This window comes from Eschrichtius robustus, chromosome 1 (genome assembly GCF_028021215.1).
Source record: "Eschrichtius robustus isolate mEscRob2 chromosome 1, mEscRob2.pri, whole genome shotgun sequence".
NCBI classification, from domain to species: Eukaryota; Metazoa; Chordata; class Mammalia; order Artiodactyla; family Eschrichtiidae; genus Eschrichtius; species Eschrichtius robustus.
In genome coordinates this window covers 79276227-79297441 of record NC_090824.1, presented here as the reverse complement: position 1 = coordinate 79297441, position 21215 = coordinate 79276227, and positions in this window count along the sequence as shown.

The window sequence follows — 21215 nt, the reverse complement described above, 5'->3', positions numbered from 1 at the left end:
TGCAGATACGCCCACCCCACCCTCGGACTCCGCGGGCCACAGCTGGAGGGACCAGCCCAGGAACCGAGGCAGGAAGAGGCCAGAGGTCAGCGGGCCTCGGCCAGAGCCCGTCAGTCGGTCCCCCTTCACACACCACCAGAGGATCCTCTTGACCTGGGCAGTAGCCGCCAAGCGACCGCTAAGGTGGGCCCGGCGTGCACTTGGCTACCTGGCGTGGCTGGGACCCCGAGGACCTCCTGGCAGAGGCGGGCATTCTCCTGGGCCGGGTCCGCGGGCGTCTGCGTGTGCAGGGCCTTGTCCACCTTGGCCAGGACGATCTGGCGCAGGTTGAAGAGGCCTGGAGGGCGGGAGGAAGGAGACGGGGGGCTGGCACTGTGTGCAGGCCGCGCTTTCCAGCCGGGCGGTCCGGGAGCCCCTTTCCTTTCCCTCGGCCCGACCGCACCGGGGTTGGCCAGCCGGGACTTGATGAGTTGGCCAGCAGCTCTGGGGGACGGCGCTGCCCGTGCCCCACCGAGACTGGCAGCAACGCCAGGGCTTCACAGGGCGCGGCGCTCCCGGCCCCAGAGCCTTCCCTCTGGTTCTCATCACCGGCTGTCGCCAGAGTCGCAGGTAACGTGCCTTTCTTGTCGTTTGTCTTTTTTCCGGCCCTCAGCCATGCAAAGGTGTGAAGCCCTGACACTCGCTGCCACGTGGATGCACCCTGAGAACACGATGCTCAGCGAGACAAGTCAGACACAGAAGGGCACACAGGGTGTGACCCCACTGAGGGGGAACATCCAGAACAGGTAGATCCACAGAGTCAGAGTGGGTTCCTGGTTGTTAGGGGCAGGGGGCGGGGAGGGAATGATAAGTAAGGGCGTGACGGACATTTTTGGGGTGAGGGAAATGTTCCAAAACAGGGCAGTAGTGACGGCTGCACAGCTCAGTAAAGTGTCCCCACGCGCTCCGGTGCAGCCTGTGAGAGCATCGCTCTCAGGACGAAGGGCTGACCGCAGGAAGACTGAAGGAGCACTGGGTCCTGGGCCCAGACGCTCAGCTGGGGACACCCCCGCCCCCCCGGTGGGGAAGTCCCTGGGACTTGCTGAGCCTCCACCGAGACTGGCAGCAGCCCCAGGGCCTCACAGGGCGCGGCGCTCCCGGCCCCAGAGCCTTCCCTCTGGTTCTCATCACCGGCTGTCGCCAGAGTCGCAGGTAACGTGCCTTTCTTGTCGTTTGTCTTTTTTCCGGCCCTCAGCCACGCAAAGGTGTGAAGCCCTGACACTCGCTGCCACGTGGATGCACCCTGAGAACACGATGCTCAGCGAGACAAGTCAGACACAGAAGGGCACACGGTGTGACCCCACTGAGGGGGAACATCCAGAACAGGTAGATCCACAGAGTCAGAGTGGGTTCCTGGTTGTCAGGGGCAGGGGAGGGGAGGGAATGATAACTAAAGGCGTGAGGGACATTTTTGGGGTGAGGGAAATGTTCCAAAATAGGGCAGTAGTGACGGCTGCACAGCTCAGTAAAGTGTCCCCACGCGCTCCGGTGCAGCCTGTGAGAGCATCGCTCTCAGGACGAAGGGCTGACCGCAGGAAGACTGAAGGAGCACTGGGTCCTGGGCCCAGACGCTCAGCTGGGGACACCCCCGCCCCCCCGGTGGGGAAGTCCCTGGGACTTGCTGAGCCTCCACCGAGACTGGCAGCAGCCCCAGGGCCTCACAGGGCGCGGCGCTCCCGGCCCCAGAGCCTACCCTCTGGTTCTCATCACCGCCTGTCACCAGACTTGCATGCAACGTTCCTTTCTTTTCTTTTGTCTTTTTAAAGGCAACTCTTGAATACACGTATTTAACATGCAGGGAACCAGTCCTGACTCCTTGATCTGCGGCTTCCAGGCTCCAGAGTCTCGAGGACATCCACTTCCATTTTTTTACACGCCCTGTGCGTGGGGTTTGATGATGGAAACTGACACCGAGGGCGTCACCACGTGCGGGGTGACATCAGCGGAAGAATCCCGTGGCGAGGGCCTGCCTGAGAACCACGGGAGAGCCCGGGCCCTCCCCGCCCCCTGCCTGCAGCCCCGCGCCCGCACCCACCTGGGAGCGGAGCTGGTGCATCGCTTGCCAGAACTCATGGAAGTAGGTCTCCAGCTCATCATGCTGCAACAGGGAGGGCGGGTTGGGCGTAGACTTGGTGAAGTTGGCCACCATGGCCGCGATGGCAATCTGGCGCCTCCCATCCTGCTGCAGGCAGCCCGGCTGCAGGCCAAAGCAGGCCATGTGCCCAGACTTCCCTTCCCTGGGGAGGGACGCGGGTGAGGCCCCGCTTCCACAGAGGAGCCCTGGCCCACGGCCGACAGGTTCCCCCACGCATGCACCGAGGGTAGAGGTCCAGGTAGAACTTGCCGATGGATGACCTTGTCCGCGGCCGCGTCCCGGACCGTGTAGAGCCTCACATCTCCGTGACACACGTTGGCACCCTCCTCCAGGTCGAAGGTCAGCCCCAGCAGCTCCTGGGAGATGCCCAGCTACCCGCGCGTGACCACCTGCATGGGGAAGGACTCATCGAGCAGGTACTGGTCCACGTGGTAGCGCGTCTCCTCCCCCTGGTTCATGTAGCAGCACAGGTCCTAGACGTTGATGGGCCCGTCAAAGTGCAGGCCCCGCCTCTGGCACTTGGCCTTCTTTAGGTCCAGGATCACGGCCGCTCCTGCTCCCCGAGGGGCTTCAGCTTCTGGGCCAGCTCATCTGCGGGCGGAGGGGAGAGGTTCGGCTATGTCCCTGTGGCAGCCTCCCAGCCGCCACCCACCCCACGCCCCTCGAGGCAGAATGAAGGGTTGGGGAAGGCGACCCCCAAGGGCTGACACAGTCGGGTCTCAGGCAGCACCACGTCCAGTCAAGGTCCGCCTGACCCTCGGGGAGGCGGGGTTACCTAGGAAAGTGGCCACCACCTGGCTGGTCTTGGCCATGTTCATCTCCAGCACGGAGTCGGCACGCGTGCTGAACCCCAGCAGGCGGGACTTCTGAGCCTGCAGCCTTACCAGCTCCCCGAGGATCGCGCAGTTCTCCTGGAACCCAGAGACGGCCAGCGCTGGGGACCGTGGGCCACGCCCTCCCCACGGGCCCCGGGCCAGGTCTCTGAGGGCGGGCAGGGCTCTCAGGCCACTGGCGGGCACAGCCAATCCCCCTCCCTCCTCCTCCTGGCCCGGATTTCTGGACACTTTGGTGCTGTCCTAACACGTGGTCTTTATGAACACAGGTCCTTTTGGAACCAGAAACGGCGTGAACCGTGATGAGCTCTAAGGCCAAGGGCAGGAAGAAATGTGACCAGGCTCTCCAGGAGCCACCCAGGGGCCTCCCCGGGCTCAACAATACAGACTCGGCTGCCGTGCAGACAGCAGGTCATCCCCACGGCGCCCGAACACCCAGCCCCCTGGACGGCGAGACGCCTGTTGCTGCAGGTGGCCCGGGGCTGGCTGGTGAGGCCCGGCCCCAGGCGTACGCCACCTTCTCTGGGGCCACCTCTCCGGCTCTGCGGTGGGGTTCTCCTGGGAGCCCCCAGTCACCACAGGACCAACGTGGCCTGTCTGCAGCCCAAGAAGGTGGGGACACAGGACTGTCCCCCATGCCCCCCACATCACCCACGAGGCCGAGCAAGCACCAGTGGTGTCTGCGGGGAAGATGAAGGGCTCACGCACAGCCCCCATCTACTGAAGATGCTGAACAGGAGAAGCACAGACTGCAGCCACACGCGGTATGGACCAAACGCAAGTGTCCTTGCAGGAACCCATGTCTGAATGTCAAGGCCGTACCCGGGCCACAGTGAGAAGGCCCAGACCCCACGCAAGGCACAGAGAGGAGATGGGGGGAACATCTGCGAATCTGAGCTCATCGGGCATCACCCCAGAAGGAGAGGGAGAGGAGGAGGGAGAGGGAGAGGGAGAGGGAGGGAGGTACAGACGTCTCTCCCTTCCCTGGGGGTTCTCTAGTGCAGCCAAGGCTGAAAAGCACTGCATTTCGGGAGATGGGTCCTCGTGGAAAAGTTAAATAGTAGCTCATGGCATTATCGACACATATTAAAAAGGCCCCAAATCTTGGGGAGTCAGGGAGGGGAGCTGGCGGCTGCCTCGTAAAGGAGGAGAGATTGGGCGTCAGAGGAGGTGCCTGTGCAGCCCGCCGCCGCTGCCCAGGACCCCGCAGACTTCATCTCCCAGCTGTGGTCCCGGGCTGGAAGGCAGCGGGGAGGTCAAGCCGTCCAAGCATCAACGTTGACTTCAGGGCTGATCTAAAAGGCGCCTGGTGTTTGTTGAAGCAGAAGAAAGAGAAAGCAGTGGGGAGAGGAGGGGAGGGGGAGGGAGCCCCCATCAGCCCTTCTCCCTCTCTCCCTCTCTGTCTCCCTCTCTCTCTCCTTCCCTCCCTCCCTCTACCTCCCTGCTTCTCACTCTCACTCTCCCTCCATCTCTCCCTCTGCCTCTCTCCCTCTCCCTCTTTCCCTCTCCCTCTCTCCCTGTCCCCCTTTCCCTGTCCCTGTTTCCCTGTTCCGCTCTTCCTATACCTCATTCCCTCTCCCTCTCTCCCTCTCTCCCTCTCCTGCTCCCTCTCCCTCTCCCTCCACCTCCTTCCCTCTCCGGAGAGGGTGCCTGCTTCCTTCTCTGTCTCCCTCTCTGGAGAGGGAAGGAGGTGGAGGGAGAGGGATAGAGGGAGGGAGGGAAAGACAAAGGCGTCTCTCCCTCCCTCCCTCCCTCCCTCTCTCCCTCCCTCTCTCCATCTCCCTCACTCCCTCCCAGAGATGGAGAGACAGAGGAAGAGGCAGAGACAAGGGAGAGGGAGAGGGAGAGGGGGGAGGGAGGGAGAGAGAGAGAGGTGTCTTCCTCCCTTTCCCTCTCTCCCTGCCTCTCTCCCTCTCCTGCTCCCTCTCCCTCTCTGGAGAGGGAAGGAGGTGGAGGGAGAGAGAGCAGGAGAGGGAGGGGGGAGAGGGAGAGAGAGGGGGAGAGGGAGAGAGGGATAGAGGGAGGGAAGGAAAGACAAAGACGTCTCTCCCTCCCTCCCTCTATCCCTCTCTCCCTCCCTTTATCCCTCTCTCGCTCCCTCTCTCCCACTCCCTCGCTCCCTCTCCTCCCTCTCCCTCTCCCTCCGTCTCTCCATCTCCCTCACTCCCTCCCAAAGATGGAGAGACAGAGGAAGAGGCAGAGACAAGGGAGAGGGAGAGGGAGAGAGAGGGGGGAGGGAGGGAGAGAGAGAGAGGTGTCTTCCTCCCTCCCTTTCCCTCTCTCCCTCCCTCTCTCCCTCTCCTGCTCCCTCTCCCTCTCTGGAGAGGGAAGGAGGTGGAGGGAGAGAGAGCAGGAGAGGGAGGGGGGAGAGGGAGAGAGAGGGATAGAGGGAGGGAAGGAAAGACAAAGTCGTCTCTCCCTCCCTCCCTCTATCCCTCTCTCCCTCCCTTTATCCCTCTCTCGCTCCCTCTCTCCTACTCCCTCGCTCCCTCTCCTCCCTCTCCCTCTCCCTCCGTCTCTCCATCTCCCTCACTCCCTCCCAGAGACGGAGGAAGAGGCAGAGACAAGGGAGAGGGAGAGGGAGAGAGAGGGGGGAGGGAGGGAGAGAGAGAGAGGTGTCTTCCTCTCTCCCTTTCCCTCTCTCCCTCCCTCTCTCCCTCTCCTGCTCCCTCTCCCTCTCTGGAGAGGGAAGGAGGTGGAGGGAGAGAGAGCAGGAGAGGGAGGGGGGAGAGGGAGAGAGAGGGAGAGAGGGAGGGAAGGAAAGACAAAGACGTCTCTCCCTCCCTCCCTCTATCCCTCTCTCCCTCCCTTTATCCCTCTCTAGCTCCCTCTCTCCCACTCCCTCGCTCCCTCTCCTCCCTCTCCCTCTCCCTCCGTCTCTCCATCTCCCTCACTCCCTCCCAGAGACGGAGGAAGAGGCAGAGACAAGAGAGAGGGAGAGGGAGAAGGAGAGAGAGGGGGGAGACAGGGAGAGAGAGAGAGGTCTCTTCCTCCCTCCCTTTCCCTCTCTCCTTCTTCTCTCCCTCTCTCCCTCTCCCTCTCTCCCCCCTCCCTCTGCTCCTCTCCGTCATCTCTGCCTCTCCCTCCATCTCTCCCTGTCTGAGAGGGAATGAGGGAGCGGGAGAGACGGAGGGAGAGGGAGAGACGGAGGGAGCGGGAGAGACAGAGGGAGGGAGAGGGAGAAGGAGGGAGGGAGAGGGAGAGAGGAAGGGAAAGGGCGAGGGAGAGGGAGGGAGGGCGAGACATCTCTCCCTCTCCCTCTCCCTCTCCCTCCCTTCCTCTCCCTCTCCTAGAGGGAGGGAGGGAGAGGGAGAGACAGAGGGAGAGGAGAGGGAGGGAGCGAAGGAGAGGGGGAGTCGGAGAAGGAGGTAGGGAGAGGGAGAAGGAGAGAGGGTGCCTGCTTCCCTCTCTGTCTCCCTCCCTCCCTCTCCGTGTCCCTCTCTCCCCCCTCTCCCTCTCCCTCTGTCTCTCCCTCTCTGGGAGGGAGAGAGGGAGAGGGAGCAGGAGGGAAAATGATGGAGGGATGGAGAGGGAGAGAGGGTGAGGGAGAGAAGGAGAGGAGGAGGAGAGAGGCAGAGGGAGGGAGGAAGAGACCTCTCCCTCCCTCCCTCTGCCTCCCTCCTTCTCCTCCCTCTTCTCCCTCTCTCTCCAACTCTCCCTCTCCCTCCGTCTCTCCATCTCCCTCACTCCCTCCCAGAGAGGGAGAGACAGAGGTAGAGGCAGAGCGGAACACGGAAACAAGGACAGGGAAACAGGCACAGGGAGAGAGGCAGGGACAGAGGGAGAGGAGAGGGAAGAGGGAGAGGAAAGAGGGAGAGGAAAGAGAGGGAGGGAGAGAGGGAGAGACAGATGGAGAGAGAGGGAGGGAGAGAGAGAGAGGGAGAGGGAAAGAGGTAGAGGGAGAGCAGAACAGGGAAAGAGGGACAGGGAGGGAGAGAGGGAGGAGAGGAAGCAGGGAGAAAAGAGAGAAAGAACACACCATCTACATTTCTGTCAGATGACACCGGGGATCCTTACACAACCAGGAGAAAATAACACAGGGAGGCTCTTTCTCAGCTGGAACTGGCACTGCAGAGGGGGCCAAACACCACCAGGCTGGCCACACATGTCCAGCCGCCGCTCCAGCCCCGTCAGCCGTGAGTCCGGTCACCAGGGCTCTGAGTGTCTGCTCCAGGGAGCTGGGGTTCACCCTCTCACCGGGGAGGCCGGGCCAAGACCGCGGGGCCCCGGGCTGGACACATAGGGGGAAAAGCATCCCCACAGGACAGCTTGTGCGAGCAGATTCAGCTGCCAGATTCTAGAGGCCCGGGACCACCCTGTGGCCCGTGAAAAACAGGAGGCCACGAGGGTCTTGCATCGTGATTCCTGTCCGTTGGACTGTAAAGTTTATGTAGGGAATCTTGCAAACAGTGGTAACAAGGCTGAATTGGAACGAGATTTAGGCTATTACGGACCACTCTGAAGTGTGTGGGTTGCTAAAAGCCCTCCCGGCTTCGCTCTTGTTGAATGTGAAGATCCCCGAGATGCAGCCGATGCTGTCCGAGAACTAGATGGGAGAACACTATGTGGCTGCCGAGTAAGAGTGGACCTGTCGAATGGGGAAAAGAGAAGTCGAAATCGTGACCGCCTCCTTCTTGGGGTCGTCGCCCTCGAGATGATTATCGGAGGAGGAGTCCTCCACCTCCCACACATCTCCAAGATGGAGAGCCTTCTCCGTCAGCCAGAGCAGGTCCCTTTCTAGATATAGGAGAAGAGAGAGATGACTGTCCCAGGAGAGAAATCACAAGCCGTCCCGATCTTTCTCTAGGTCTCCTAGCCGATCTAGGTCAAATGAAAGGAAATAGAAGACCACTTTGCAAGAGGAGTGGTGTACAGGCAATAACTTCATTTGACAGGAGTATGTACAGAAAATTCAAGTTATGTTTGAGACTTCTGAAGCTTGGTGCACTTTTTAAATGTTTTAGTTGTTCACATTTGTTTGTCTCTTGGGACAGTGACCCATAAAGGTGTCATTCTCTATGGTTTGAAATGGGTCACATGAGGCATGTGATATGAAGAATTGTTACCTTCCAATGTTCCCTTAAGCAAAATTGAATTTGCTTTGAATTTTTGGTCTTGCCTAGACTGATAATAAAACTTTAACTCCTGCCCACCTAAAGTGTGATGTTTACTATTATGGAAACAACACTGGCAAACATGGAAAAGACTTTCTGTAGCTGGGATATGGTATGCAGCTGTAGTTAAGCAAGCAGTCTTTAAAAGGTGCTGTGAACACAAGCCAGCAGGTAAAAATGAAAGCCGCACCCTTACCCTAGATTAGAGGTTTAAAAATTCCACTAGTCTTCACACGGGGCAAGAGCTTGTCCAGGGAGTTGAGAATCTAAGAAGTTTCAAGGAAGTTAGTTTACCTTTGAGTTAGGTCATAAGTCCCCTCTGTGATTGCTGTACATGAATACATAGCTCTTTGTAATATTTTTTGGAAATCTGAGATGATCAAGATACCAGTGTCCTGCCGGATTAAGAGTATTGTAGAGCTGAACTTTGAGTTACTGTGCAATTTTTTTTTTCATGCTGTCATTTGTAATATGTTTTGTGAGAATCCTTGGGATTAAAGTTTTGGTTGCAAAAGAAAAGAAGAAAAGAAAAGAATCCGCCTGCCAGTGCAGGGGACACAGGTTCAAGCCCTGGTCCGGGAAGATCCCAGGTGCCGCAGATCAACTAAGCCCGTGGGCCACAACTACTGAGCCTGCGCTCTAGATCCTGGGAGCCAGAACTACTGAGCCCCCACGCACAACTACAGAAGCCCGCACGCAACGAAGACCCAACGCAGCAAAAAAAAAAAAAAAAAAAAAAAAAGACGCTACTGGCCAGGTGATCAAGGGTAAAATCATTTGTCATAAGTCCCGTTGATGGTGTGTATCCTTGATGTGACCTGAGGAGAATGGCATTTTTATCTCTGTCTGGATCTTCCGCCCCAAACCCCATAACTCCAGACCAACCATAAGAAAACATCAGAAAACAAACAGACAAACAAATTGAGGGACAAAATACCTGACCAGTCCTCCTCAAAACTTTCAAGGTATCAAAACCCAGGGACATCTGAGAAATGTCACAGCCCAGAGGAGACTGGGACAGAAAAAGGATGTTAGGGGAAAACTAGGGAAATGCTAATGAAGTGTGGACTTTATTTAATAACAATGTATCCATCTTGGTTCCTTAGTTGGATAAACATGTCATACTAACGTACTAACGTGTTGGAGATAGGGTTACTGGGTCAGGGTCCACGGCACTCTACACTCTGTACAGATCTTTGCCACTTTTTTGTAACTCTAAGCTATTCTAAAATTAAGCGAGTACTGAACAGAGATAAGAATGTTATTTCCCTGATTTGAACATGCCTGAGTTTCTTTTCATGGTCACATTTTTGCTATCTGGATGTGTCTTGGAATCAGTAGCAAAGGAGAGTTGCCAGCCCCTGGAAAGATGTGGGTGGTTTGCAGGTGGCTTGCTCTGGAGCTGAAGACCACGGTGGGAAGTCTGCAGCCTCGGGCTGCACTTAGAACCATGGGAGGGGATGGGCCAGCTCAGTTAGGGATGGAACCTATAAGTAAAACTTTTTTCTTTTCCATTATGGCTTATCACAGGATGTTGAATATAGTTCCCTGTGCTAGACAGTAGGATGTTGTAGTTTATCCATCCTATATTTAATAGTTTGCATCTGCTAACCCCAAACTCCCAATCCAACCCTCCCTCACTCTTTCTCCCCCTTGGCAACCACAAGTCTGTTCTCTATGTCTGTGAGTCTGTTTTTGTTTCGTAGACGAGTTCATTTGTGTCGTATTTTAGATTTCACATATAAGTGAGATCATATGATATGTGTCTTTCTCTTCTGACTTACTTCACTTAGTATGGTAATCTCTAGGTCCATCCACATTGCTGAAAATAGCATTATTTCATTCTTTTTATGGCTGAATAATATCCCATTGTATATATGTACCACATCTTCTTTATCCATTCATCCATCAGTGGACATTTAGGTAGCTTCCATGTCTTGGCTATTGTAAATAGTGCTGCAGTGAACATTGGGGTGCATGTATCTTGTCTTTCTTTTTTTTTTTCTTTCTTCCTTTCTTCCTCCCTTTCTTTCCTCCTTTCTTTCTTTCTTCCTTTCTTCCTTTATTTCTTTCTTCCTTTCTTTCTTCCTTGCTTCCTTCCCTTCTTTCTTTCTTTCTCTCTCTCCCTCTCTCTCTTTCTCTCTTTCTTTCTTTTTCTTTCTTTCTTTCTTTCTTTTTTTTTTTGTCACACAGCATGTGAGATCTTAGTTCCCTGACCGGAGATGGAACCCATGCCCCCCGCACTGGAAGCACGGAGTCTTAACCACTGGACCACCTAGGAGATCCCAGGGGTGTGTGTATAGTTTTGAATTAGAGTTTTCTCCAGATCTATGCCCAGGAGTGGAATTGCGGGACCCTATGGCAGCTGTATCTGTTGCTGCACGTCTCACATCAACCACCTGCACTCCAATCCTTGCTCTCAACGTCATCTTTGGGGAACCCAACCTGCGACAGGGACCTTGACAAGAAGAAATGGCTCAGGGAAAAGCTACCTGCACAGGGAGGAGATAGAGGCCATCGCCCCTGGGGTGCGGCGCGGAGAGTGGGCACAGAGATTTGTCATTTCACCCCCGATGCTCATCTCAGCCCTCCTGGCTGCCCCACTCTAGGTCACCTCGGGATACAGAGGTGACCCGGTTAGAGTCCCTGCCTGTGCAGGAATCTGGGGGCACCAGCGGGTCTGAATAATATTAGTGCAGGGTCTCCCCTGCGGCACTGGGGTTATTCGGGGCGGGTCATCCTCTGCTGAGGGCCCCTCCTGGGCACTGTGTGGGGTTTAGCAGCAGCCCTGGCCACACCCCTTTGATTCCAGGGGCCCCTCCCCCCCAGTTGTGACAACCACAGATTTTCCCCACACATCACGGAAGAACTGGGTGAGGCGGGGGCAGGATGGCCCTGGGCGAGGACAGCTGTGTTGAAGCAACCAGCCTGGCCCAGGGCAAGGTCTGCCCCAATCCCGTCAGCGCCTGCATTTAGACCTGCCCCTTTCCTCTCCCACCTCCTCTGCCCTGCAGTGGTCTCCGAGACATCATCGCCATGTGATAAATCACACCTTCTCAGTCGACTGTTTGCTGCCCTCGCTAGAACGTGAGCTCTTTGAGGACAGGGATGCTGTTATGTCCCCAGCACCTAGAAGAGTGTCTGCTGTGTAGTAGATGCTTCATAAATACTTGCTGAATAAAGGAGTTGAATAAAGGGATGAGTGGATGGATGAATGAAGGTTACAATGGAAGGAGGGGGGAGATTCCCTTTCTGGCTCTCGGGGGTTGGGAGATCAAGTGAAAGATCCGTCCTAAATAGGCTGATCAGCCTTCTGGGGTTCCCCGGGACTGAGGGTTTCCCCAGAGTTCCAGCGCTCAAACCTGAGCGGTCCTGGGCAAACTGGGGGCGGGTGTTGGTCACCCTATCTAAACACAGTAACAATTCCAGCTGCAATAGCAATGGCCAATGACCACTATGGTCTTATTGACCATGCACAGTTCTTTACCTGGCAGGGAAGGGTGGGCCGGGATTGGAATTCTGGTGATCCAGGGCGGGTGAGGGCACACCCCGGGCTTGTGCAGGGGAGTCCAGGAAGGTTCTGGAGAAAGTGACAGTGACACAGGGGGGAGGGAGGAGTCTAAGGAAGAACATCCCACATGACAACGTGTGCCAATGGCCCTGGGCCCAAGGTCACACCTGACCAGGGCTTGCCTTTTTTTTTTTTTTCTAATTTACTTTTTCCCACATGGATATGCAATTGTCCTAATGCCATTTATTGAAAACTCCTTAATTTCCCCACTTTCTGTCATATCAAGTTCTCATAGATCTGTTTCTGGACCTTTATTCTATACCATAGAGCTATACGTCCCATCCTTGCACGACTAGGGCTGTTTCATCACTATAACTTTATTTTTTATTCATTTATTTTTCTTGGCCATGCCGTGCGGCATGTGGGATCTTATTTCCCTGACCAGGGATCGAACCCGCGCCCCCTGCCAGTGGAAGCTCGGAGTCTTAATCACTGGACCTCCAGGGAAGTCCCCAGGGTTTGCTTTGACATCCATCGAATGGTGGCAGGTGGGCACGGGGAGCAGCTGTCTGTGAGCCATCCTGTGTAGAAATGCAGGCTGGAGGGGAGGACAGATGGAGCGGGAGGGGAAGAAGCGGAGGAGGGAGGGAGGGCGGGCGAGAGACAGACAGAGCATGAAAGCTGAAAAGAGCTCCTAGTGCCGGGAGCCTTGGAGCCAGAGCCTGGGAGCCAGGGTGACTGGCTCTCCTCCCTGGTGTGTGTGTGTGTGTTGCGGGGGGTGGCTCTGGGCTTCTCGGGCTGGGAATGGGGTGCACAGAGCAGGGACGGAGCAGGGACCCTTCTCTCTGGGACCTCGTGGGCCATCCTCAGCTCACAAAGCTGAGCCACTCCTGGCCCTACGAGTGGGGGGGCTTATCCTCCCTGTCCCCTGGATCACACCCCCTCACACACAACTTCCCCGTGTGTGTTCCCAGCAACCAAGAGAATCTGTTTTTAAAAGATTTGGGGGAGGGGGGTAAACATACAAACAAGAGCAGAATGGATACTTTTTCAGAATGTGAATGGCTCTGTGTAAGCCCACCCCCAGGGTAACCACAGTCCTGACCTCTAACACCCTTGACGAGTCAGCCTTGGTCTGGGCTTGCGGACCCACGGAAGCTTCCTCATCCCCTCCTTCAGATCCCGTCTCTCCCTTGGCGTCTTTGTGAGAAGCACCCGGGGAAGTGGGACTGCTAGGCTGTACTGCTGCTAGAACTCCACCTGGGCTCCACCAGGCTCCAGCCCCCCACCCTGTGCACCTCTCTGACCCTGAGGCACCTCAACTGGTAGCAGCCGCATCACCTTCCCTCCTGGGACTTGTGACACTTAAGGGAGACACCGCAAGGACAAGCCTTTGGCTCCCTGGCTGGCAAGGAGCAGGTGCTCAATTGTCATAAGTGTCCGTATCAGTGAGGGTTCTCCAGACAAACAGAATCCATAGGGTGTGTGTGTGTGTATATACACACACACGTACATATGTACACGTGTACAAAAATATACAGCAGTGTATCTATGCAGTATGCATACACACATATACACATATAGTATATACAATACACACTTACCTGTATACACACATATAAAATGCATAGTTTGTATATCTACAGTATGTATACACACATATACACATAACATATACAATACCCACATACATAGACACTATACATACACACATATAAAATGCATCGTTTGTATGTATACAGTATGTACACATACGTATAACATATGCAATATACACACCTAGGTACATATATGTCATACATATAGACACACATACAAAGATATTTAGGTGTGTATATAGACAGTATACATACATACACATATAATACATGCAATACGTACACGTACATACATATAGACACACATATACACCTACATATAAAAGCATATAGCATAAAAATATATATGTACTGTATATATAAATTCATCGTATGTACACGTACATATATCATATATATCAGATATATACATATATACAATGTATACACACACATACACACCTATATGTAAATATGCGCATGTACATACACATATAAATACATACGCAAGTGTGTATATAATAGTATATACATATATACATGTAACACCTAGAAACATATACACATACAGGTATACAACATATATACACACCTATATATAAATACACACTGTATACATACATACAGTGTACATAAACTGTATATCTACACACACCCATATATCAATATATGGGTGTGTGTATATACACAGCATGTTCACATTTATAAAATGTATACTATATATATGCACATACATACATGTATACAATATATACACACAAATATATAGGCTTGTATGTATACTGTATATAGTACTTACACATATACTACAAACGCACGCACATATAAACATGTGTATACATATATATAATATGTATGCACACATATACAAATTAATAGGCTTGTATATATTCAGTATTTTTACATATATAGTTTTGTTTTAAGGAGTTGACTCATGTGACCGTGAGGCAGGCAAGTCAGGGCAGGACTCTGGGCTGGAGACACAGGGAAGAGCTGATGTCCCAAGGCCATTGGAGGAACAGTTCCCTCTTTCTTCGGAACCTCATTTTTCTCTCCAGTCCTTCAGCTGATGGACGAGGCCCACCCACGCCACGGCATTGACAATCTCCTTTACCCAAAGTGGACCAATTTCAGTGTTCATCTCTTCTGAAAAATACCTTCCTGGCCACATCTGGAATAATGTTTGTGGTTGCCGGGGCCCCACGCAGTGCGCACATGAGATTAACCATCCCCGTGGCGATGATGACACTTTATTTTCTCCCTTGACCATTGTCACTACTATTCCAATTAAAATGGCAGCGCCATGAGGGCAGGGCATTTCCTTTTTTGCCAGTACTGAGCGTCCAGGGTCTGGTGCCTAGCATAGGCTAAATACAGGGCATTTTTGTGAACAGAAGCCGGGATTCCGGCTGTCATATTTAATGAGGAATTATAGTCTTATTATTGGGTGGGGGTGTGTGTGTGTGTGTGTGTGTGTGTGTGTGTCACGGTACGTCAAGGGCGGGAGTCGAACCCGCCACCCCAAGCCCCGAGGGGGTCTCCCCGGGTCCCGACTTCGGGCCGGTGCGGGTGGCCGGGGGCAGCCGAAGACGTGCGTGCGTGCGTGCGTGCGTGCGTGCGTAGGTGGAGCGGGCGAGTCCACGGGGTGGGCGGCGCGCGCGCGCCGCGAGTGAGTGGTTCAGCCCGGCCCCGGCTCATTGTGCTCGCCTCACGCCGGCCCGAGTTGGCGGCAGCCCTGGAGGTCCCGGGCCTGTGACCACAAAGAGGGAGCCGGGGGCCAGACGGGAGCGCGGCGGCGGCGGCGGCGGCGGCGGCGGTGGCTGAGGTCCAGGCCAGGCCCCCTCCCCTCAGCCTCCCGCCCGCCCGCCCGCCCCGCCCCCGCCGGCGGGCGTCCCGCCCCTCCCCCCAACCGCCAGACTAGCCTGGTGCGGGGGCCGCGCGCGAAGACATGGGGGAGAAGTTGGAGCCCAGGCTGGAGTCGTCCGTGGGGGCCGAGCCCGCCGTCTACCCGTGGCCGCTGCCGGTCTACGTGAGTGCCACCCGTCCCCTCTTCCCGGACCCCCGCCCCTCTTCCCCCACGGCGCGCGCTGAGCCCACCGAGAAACGGAGCGACTCGAGTCGCCAGACCCTCTTTGGAGCCCCCCTTCCCGCCCCGCCGTGGTTCTCCGCGGCCGTGTCCAGCCCCCGCGCGCAGGGTGGGCAGAGGGGAGCCGGGGCCGGCCGGGGGCGCAGACTCGGCCGCGGGGACCCCGCGCTTCCGAGGGGCGCCCGAGCCGGGCTGCCGTTGGCTCTGTAGGGCTGGGGACCCCGGTCCCCCCGGGCCTGGACTGCCGGCGGGCTTGCCCTTCCGTACTTCATGATCTGACATGTAGGGTTTCTTTTTCCTGGTAGTTTATTCTTAGCGCTGTCAACGTGCTTAGCTTTTTTATTTTTGAGGACACCCTTTCCTTCCTCTCTCCAGTTTTTTGTGTTTTTGTTTTGTGGTGTTTTAGTTAGGCATTTTGTCCCTCTGATCTTGAGTGGGTGGGCTGGCTGGACCCTTGGAGAGGAGGCGTTGTCTCCCCTAATTTGAGTGGGTGGGCTGGCAGGGCCCTTGGAACGGAGGCATTGTGTCCTGTAATTTTAGTGGGTGGGCTGGCTGGACCCTTGGAGAGGAGGCATCCTGTCCCCTGATCTTGAGTGGCCTTTGGCAAATGACACGCCGAACGGAAATTTACACAGGCGTCCGGTGATTCCAGAAATGCAGGGTGTCCGGGCAGGTGGGCGCCCGGCCTCTCGTCCCCCGTGGCGGCGTGGTGCGCGTGTTGTTGTCTCAGGGTTTACGCTTGGGCCCTGCAGCCCACCTTCGGGAGGGAAAGCGCAGCGGGCGCCTTGGGCCGGCGCCTTTGGGGCGCCCTTTCGTGCGCTCGGCTTGCGGGGGACCGGCCTGCAGGGGAGCCGGCGGGGAAGCCCGCGCGACCCGCCGCCCCTCGCGCGGGCTCCGTGTGTCTCAGTTTGTGGAAACTGTGTCGCGGCCGGGTGCGGGTCGGGACGCTGGGACCGCCTGGGAGCCGTTGTTGACTCCGGTCCCCGGTTCTCCGCAGTTCTCCGAGGTCGGAGGGTTTCCAGCCCGCCACTGCGCGCTGGCGCCTTCTATTTTTTGCTCTTCCTGTGGCCAGAGGCGCGGCTGAGTTGTGCACCCATCCCTCACTCTCCGTGTCCCTCTTCCTTTATTGTCTGGTTACTCGCTGGTTACTTTCCTCCCTCCCATTTTATCATTATCTGTGAGTTTTATTAACATGACGTTTACTCCCTCTTTTAAATTAATAATGAAGGAAACTGTGAAATGGTACTTTTATCTTTAATGGCTGATGCTGTAAAAGTGACAATTGCAATGCAAGCATCTTTCCCTCACTTGACTCCTGTCATGCATCTCAGTAGTGTCTCTGTGACAGGACTTGAAATGATAGCACCCACATCTCTTGCAGCTCATTCACACTGAAGGGATATAATCCTCGGTTTGCTATCACAGCCACTTGCCCAGCTCAGACTGTGATGTCACAAACCAAAGATGATTCTCCCTCAGCAGGAAGAAGCCGGAGAGATGAATCTCCCCCATGATGGACCATCAGCCTTATTCAAATTTGGTCACTTCATGAAGAAAAATTAACCATAATAAAGATCAAAGATACCGGCTAGTTGAAATACCCTGTTGAATTAAGCTTGAAAAACTTTTCCATGATACTGGAATGAAGGAAGTTCTTTCAAAATTCTAAGGAAAAATTTGAGAGTTATAATAATGCAGATATCAGTAAATATTTATGGAATTAAAAATATTATGTAGTGCTGGTCCCTTTAAATGTTAACACTTAAAAATAACTTCTAGGTATGTTTCTTATTTTCTATGCAAAATTATGTGGCTTGCTATTTCAGACAAAGATGACATATCAATCTGAAAAGAGTCGGCAAAGACACAAAATGGATGTACTTTCTCTTGACCTATACACCTACTTTTATGTTCTCATGGTTTAAATAAAAAGTACAGCTTTTGGGTTATTTAAGAAGAGCAGAAGCTAAAAATACAGTACTAAATATCATTGCAAGGATTTGGTAGCCAAAACATTTGCTCCATTTCTAGGAAAGAATCCATTAAGACAAAATTATATTACTTTTATAATATAATACTTTTTATATCATGTGCGCTTGAAAAACATTCTAAGTTACAGAAACAATTAGACAGTCATTGAGTACTCCCCAAGATGTTCAAAATCTCTTTAGTTGTTAAATCTATCAACACACAACACAAAAACTCTCATAAATAAACCACATCTTCAGGTATCCAACCAAATCTTCTAGCATAAAATTCCTTATCCGTTTGTACCCATGAGATGCTAAAGTTGAAGCAGTTTTCAACTTGAATCATTGATAAATGATGTGTTAAAAATTAGCTAATGTTTTTATTCTTTACTTTTTCACTTAAAATGAAGAAGAAACTGTAGATTGGGCTAATTTGGAATAAATTGCTATAGAGTTGTTTTTGGAAAGCTGTTATTTAAATCTCAATAATCATTATTCAGAATGGGTTATTATAGAGGAATAGCTTGACTTAGATAGGAAAGAGAAATGAAGGTTCACTGGGACTGATGCTAACCAGGGCTAAAGGGGAGGTGGGTTTGCTCATCCATTGTCTTTAGAAGATAAATCATAGAAGCAACGTCCCTAACCTGGTGGGACCTGGGTCTCTTTGTACATTACAATGAGTAAATAAAATCCAGAAGACTTGAGGAATGTCATTTTATACCCCCTTCAGTTCTATCTATTGGAAGCAAATTGTTTGAGTATAATATTGTTAATCTCTTCTTTTTGCCTAAGTTAAACAACTCTTTGAGTTGAAATAGTTTTGTAACTTAAAAAATATATGCCTATTTTCAAAGCATGTCAGGTTACAAAATATAATGAGGAAAAAGATGAATTCTTAAGGGTTCAGGTCCATGTCAGTACAGTTAAAAAATACTTTTAGTGAGGGCTGGTATACAAAGTATTTTGAAATTTTTAAATAAACATTTTTCTCTGCAACAAATTGATACACTACAGTATTACTGCTTGTATTTGAATTGCTGCTTTCCTTTACTGGAAAATGACGGGTGAATTTCTGTAATGAATTCCGACTTATGACATTTAAGGTTATTTATAGACTGTCTTGAAGAGAGTGATGGGATCATGTAATTTACTCTATTAATTAAAAGTTGAAAGAAGGAAAGAATTCAGTGAAATGGAAGAATTTCAAATTTGACTTATCAGGCAAGTACTGAATAATTACTTTAGATAGATTTCCCTATATTATCGGAAGATAATCTCCTATATCATCTCTTACCACCATCAGAAAACCACCCCCCAAAAGGGGGACCTCATTCATATTGAAAATAACTTCTTAACGTGCAGGCATTACAGTAGGGCATTCTAGACACTGGGGGAGGGAAAAACCATTGTATTTTTTTCTAACATTCATGTTCAACTTATTTCCAAAGTTCTTTAAAGTGTGGCATTCTTACAGGTGGACAATGTTGCTGAACAAGCGTTTGTTTCTTCCCTTTTCTTCCCCCAGGCTCAAAGATTTGGAAAGAGATAGTTAACAGAAAAGGTAAGGTAATCTCCACCTTAACAAAATATATGATCAAATGTGACCATTTGACAGATACTATGTAGTTCATAAAAACAAAATTAAGTGGAATTGGCTCTCTTTTCCCTAAAGTTGAGGATGACGTGGATGTTTCTGTCTAATGTGCTGTACTAATAGGCTATTATGGGTTAGCTTTTGGTAACTCATCGAGTTTCCCAGTCTGGGTTCCGTACCATCAAGTCTGGATTATAACTTGTCCTGGTCACACTGTTTTTCCAAATCAGTTTTGTTCTAGTACTCTATTATGTGTCTGTTTCACCTCTAATCTTTCCATTTGTCACCACTCTGGAGATGGTGTGTGATATGATCTTAACAGAAACATCAGGAACATGTCTTGCGAATATTTAGTTTTCTTTTTGGCCGGCTCAGCATTGCCTGCCATTCAGTCATTGTTATGTGACCAGGCAGTGTAACTATTTGTGTATTAGTCCATTGGTTCCTACCTTGGGAATGTGGAGACTTGTAAACCTCTGTCCTTCCCTTAGGAATGCATGAAGGAGAAACGGAATCTCTTGCGTGAATTTCTGCAGACAGAAATAAAGAATCAGTTGTGTGACTTGAAAACCAAACTACATAGAGAAGAATTATCAGAGGTAAGTCGTCAGCATCCCGGCGGCTAGAAAACGTTTCCTCCCATGTAACTTGTCTGTGACCAGGGAGGCAGAATAATCCCACCTCTCCCTGTTCCCTGATAGTTATGAAGGAAGCGCCTGTGTTTCCTTATTCTCTCATGGCCCCTTGTTTACAGTCACTGCTACTTAAATGATCCTTTCCTGCTGTAGGAGGGCTACCTGGCTCAAGGCAGATCCCTTTTAAATAAAGATTTGTCCTTGGAGAACAGAGCTCATGCTTTCAGTTGGGAAGTGAACGGCTGTCTAGAAAACGGGAGCCAGACAAGTGGTGAGGAGCGCAGAGTGGAAATAGCAGAGAAAAACAAGTCCCCCAAACCTGTTTCCAAACTTTGCATGCCCAGGAGAAGCAAGTCCGATGGAGAAACAAACTGTAAGAGCGCTTGACTCGTTTGACCTCGTTGGAATCTGGTGCCACCTAAGGGGAGGACAGACTTGGCGCCATAGGGTCTGTCTGTTCCCCCCACACACAACCCCTCCACCGGCAGTACTTGTTTTTTGTGTATCCTTTTTTTTGGTGGGGGGATGGCTGTGTTGCTCGGCTTGTACCATCTTAGTTCTCCAACCAGGGATCGAACCCCGGCCCTTGGCAGTGAGAGTGCCGAGTCTTAACCACTGGACCGCCGTGGAATTCCCTCTTGTGTATACGTCTAACTAGCTTAGATATATACTTTAAATTTTTGTCTTCAACCAAGTTATAGAGCATTAGATCCCCAAATGCGGTTGAATTTATGAGGTATAAGATAACAGGAGCTGCTGATATCTATGACTTGTAAGTTACATGCCTGTTTAAGCTAAACATTTATTCTTAGACTCCTTCCCCACTTGTAGTCAGAGTAACTCTTCTGGAATTTTTAAAAAAAGAGCATGGGACTTGAGCTCAGGTCAGGTGCTTGGCCACTTCATCTTTTGACGAAATAAACGGAGGCTCTGTTTCCTTGTGCGTCTCAGGGTTGGGCCCCTCATACAAGAGCTTGTGTTGAAATGGCCCAGCAGACTGGCAGGTGCTAATTTGATGAGTTTATCAAGATGGTGGTTGCTGAGAATAAGAAGAGAAGGTTACTTAATCCTCAGAACCTGGTCTCTGCACCAGCTTGGTAATGCTGAAGAACTGTACCTTGGCTGTGAACTCTTTATTCATAGTGGCTTTTTTGTTTCTTTTTCTTTAAGCAGCTGAAGTCTCATCTAGCCCCAGGATTAGAAGGCAAACTGCCAGGCAGACCACCATCACATCTCATTTCACAAGGAGGTCAGTATATAATGAATGGACAGCCCCCATTTTAGGGGCCAACGGTTTTTGGTAAAACACATATAAATTAGTAGGATGTAACTTAGTAATTCTGACTTCCACATTGCTTCGGTTTTCCTTTTGATATTCTGTTATTAGACATTCGTGAACAGCATTTCTGAAGATCTCATCCATTTTTACTCTTCACATAGGCAACTTCAAATGTACATGCACAGAATTACCAAGGATAGTAAAATGAACCCCTGTGTACCTATCACCCAGTGTCAACAGTTAACATCTCCTGGCTGTTGTTTCATCTATACCCCCACATGCTCCAAGTGAAAATTGTTCCAAATGGATTACAGCTCCATACCCACCCATCTCCTCCCAGTTGGATTACTTTGAAACAAATCGGACATGTCATCTTATCCACACATACTGTATTTCTAGATGACAAGGTCTCTTTCTCTGACAAGTTTTTTATTCATATTTTGCCATAATTGCTAACATCTAGCAAACAGTCTTTTGAA